Raw genomic sequence first — 3257 nt, 5'->3', positions numbered from 1 at the left:
CTATCCCACAGCCAAAAGAACACAAAATCCCAATTTTCCCTCTTTCTGACCAGCTAACTCGTTGAGTCAGGCATGGACTCGGTGAGTTCACCATGGACTCGGCGAGTTCATCTATGGACTCGGCGAGTTCAGCCCCCAGAAACCCTAAATTTCGATCTTTAAGCAAGGATAATTCATAATAGCATCAAATACATTAAACAAACAACCATGGCTCTGATACCATTGATGGGTTATGAGCAAAACATCATTCATATGGTGTACATGCAAACCCTAATAGCTTTTGGATCTAGTTTGTCTAATGAACATGCAATTGAATATCCAAAGCTATAAACCCTAGATCTAGCATACAATTAATCATATTAACATAATATTGGGGTTTAGATCTTACCTTGATTGTTAAGTAGCAATAACAATCTCAAATCCTCCTTTGTAATGGCTTTAGAAAGCTTAGAGTCACAAGTGTCACTCCTCTAATGGGTCACAAACACCAAGAGCAAGAGGATGAAAAATGATAAGAGAGGAGGCACCCAAAAACGTGTAGAAACCCTAAGGAATTAGTTGGCCACATTTTTGGTGTCCTAGGGGTCCTTAAATAGTGAGGCTATTAGGGTTATCTAACAAGGAAACCCTAATTTGACTGCTTAGGCCCTAAGCAACCCATGGACTCCCTCCTTAGAGGCCTTGGACGATTTCTAATGGGTTTCCCCATAGAATTCGTCCACTCCGTCCTCTATGGAGTCCATTAGCTCAATATTCAACTATCACACAATTGACAGTTCTAGTCCCCTTTATTTAATTAATCCCTTTTAGCCACAAAATTAATTCTTATTAATTATTGACTAATATTAATTAAACAATATGATTTCTCCTTTAATATATTATTATCATAATATATTAATAAATCACAATTACTCTTCTCTCTCCATAATTAATCCTATCAAGTTGCTTTGATGAAGGCAACCCAAAAGGACCATGCACCATCGGTTCAAGTACATACCAAAATAGTTATGGACTTAGACACTAATGCAACAAGGCTCTGGCTTTGACAGTCAATGAACAATTAGGTTAGGCTTGGTCTAACCCAGTTCAGTCCCAGCTAGTCATGGGCTAGGCTTTGTTGCTAGGACTTTAAAGCACATACAACCTAGCCCTTTAAGTGTATACAACCTAGCCCTTAACTAGCTGGGCCTAAACTGGGTTGGCCCAAGACCTAACCATCTCCTCATACACAAAACCGGACAACCCAATTTCACATCGATGGGTCTTATGACTACTTGCACTTAACATAAAGAACCTAATATTACTAAAATGGGTAAGGAACTTTAGTTTTTGTCTATATTTAGGTAACCATGTTTTTTTCGTACACATATGACCAGTAAACTTGTTTGACCTGTTCATAATAGGGTAATGTTACAACTAATTACCAGTCATATAATATTATTTTGAACAGGTCAAACAAGTTTAATGGTCAAATGTATATGAAAAAAACACAGTTACCTTAATATGAACAAACACCAAAATTTGTTGCCTTTCTAGTTCATTAACCCTAGAAGAATTATTTAGGGTTGATGATAAATAGGTAAATATAAACAAATAAGCTAATCATTTGGAAAAAAAAATTGTTTTCACTTGGCTTATGAAAATTGTCTTATTTTTAGATAAAATAAGCTAACCCAAACACTAATTTTTTTATAAACCCAAATGAAAAATAAGCTAAAACAGCCACTCCTTAATTTAATTTAGGGGAAATGAGTTAGGACTTACGAGCGTAACTACTTAAACCAGGTAGGCAAGTATAAAAAATATTCAAAGTATATCGGTTAGTATATGTTTGGTCAAAATATGGTTTATACTTTGCTTTTCTGGGCAATTATATTTTTGTGTAATATTTTATGAGCTTACAGTCTAGTTTATGGTCAGGTCATGTTTACGGTTGAGTTTACGACCGTAAACACCTTACGGCCGTAAACCCATTTACGACCCATGTTATCCGGCCCATGTTCTCCAAGTATAAATATAGGTGTTAGGGTGAGGAGTAGAGATTGATGAACCCTAAGGAGTTTACGGCTAGAGAGAAAGGAACTTTTGTGTGGGTGAATCTTGTGTAAGGAACTTAATTCATATTATCAATACATTCAAGATTCATATTATTCTTCTTCTCCTTCTCTTCTATTTGATTTGTCATCATCCGTTTGATTGGGATTCCGCATCATCAAACGGATCTGACTGATACACGGGCAAATTAGGGACTTACAATTGGTATCAGAGCCAAGTTGTATCAGTCAATTTTGTTATATTTGGAGCATTATTTGATCTTATTTTATAAATATTCTTGCGTTTTTGGATAGATCTCTGAAAAATAAGGGGGGTTTGTTCTTCGTGTTTTTCATAAAAAAAGGTTTTTGATCGAGTTTTGGAGGTTCAAAGTCGAAAAATCGGTGTTTTTGGTCGGAGTTTGCGGCCGGCGGCTAGGGTGTCGGAGTTCACGGCCGGAGCTTGCGGCTCGGAGTTTACGGCGTCAGGCTCGGCCTCGGTGGTTTACAGCCTCGCTTAGCAGCCTCGTCCTCGCAACCAGCTTCGCTTCGCATATTAAAAAAAGGGGTAACTGATTTGGGGCTGCAGAGGATCGAACAGGCGACCCCTAGTTCCTCCCTTCAGCGCTTTACCAAGTCATCTAGCTTGATAGATGATAAACTCCTTCTAAATTTACTTCATAAAACGACTTTCTCGGTTCACATTTCTCATTTTTTACACTTTTAACCCCAAAACTCAATTTCTTTTAATTCTAAATTCTTTTTTCATCCAAAATAAAATAATAATAATAATAATAATAATAATAATAATAATAATAAATAAATAAATAAATAAAATAAATTAAATTAAAATTAATAAATAAAATTATATTTTAATTTTTGACTTTTATTTTTTTTAACTTTTGACCTTAAATTTTGATTTTGACTTCCAAGTTTGACCTTTGACATTAAACTTTGACTTTTTCGTTTAATTTTCAAATTTTCAAATTTAGTTTTTCGGTTTGACTTTTTCAAGTTTGACTTTTGAGTTTAACCTTTTAAATTTGACTTTTAAGGTTGACTTTTGAGGTTTATAATCAAAGGTTTGACTTTTAAGTTTGATTTTGGCTTCTAGTTGTACTTTTTAATTGATTTTAAGGTCCACAAGGGAGTTGAAAACATGAAAGAGAGTCGTCAGGATATGTTAAGACAAATTTTCAACATTTTCGATTATATCCCTGGAGA

The sequence above is a fragment of the Lactuca sativa genome, chromosome 7 (genome assembly GCF_002870075.4).
Source record: "Lactuca sativa cultivar Salinas chromosome 7, Lsat_Salinas_v11, whole genome shotgun sequence".
NCBI classification, from domain to species: Eukaryota; Viridiplantae; Streptophyta; class Magnoliopsida; order Asterales; family Asteraceae; genus Lactuca; species Lactuca sativa.
This window is presented reverse-complemented; position numbering follows the sequence as displayed.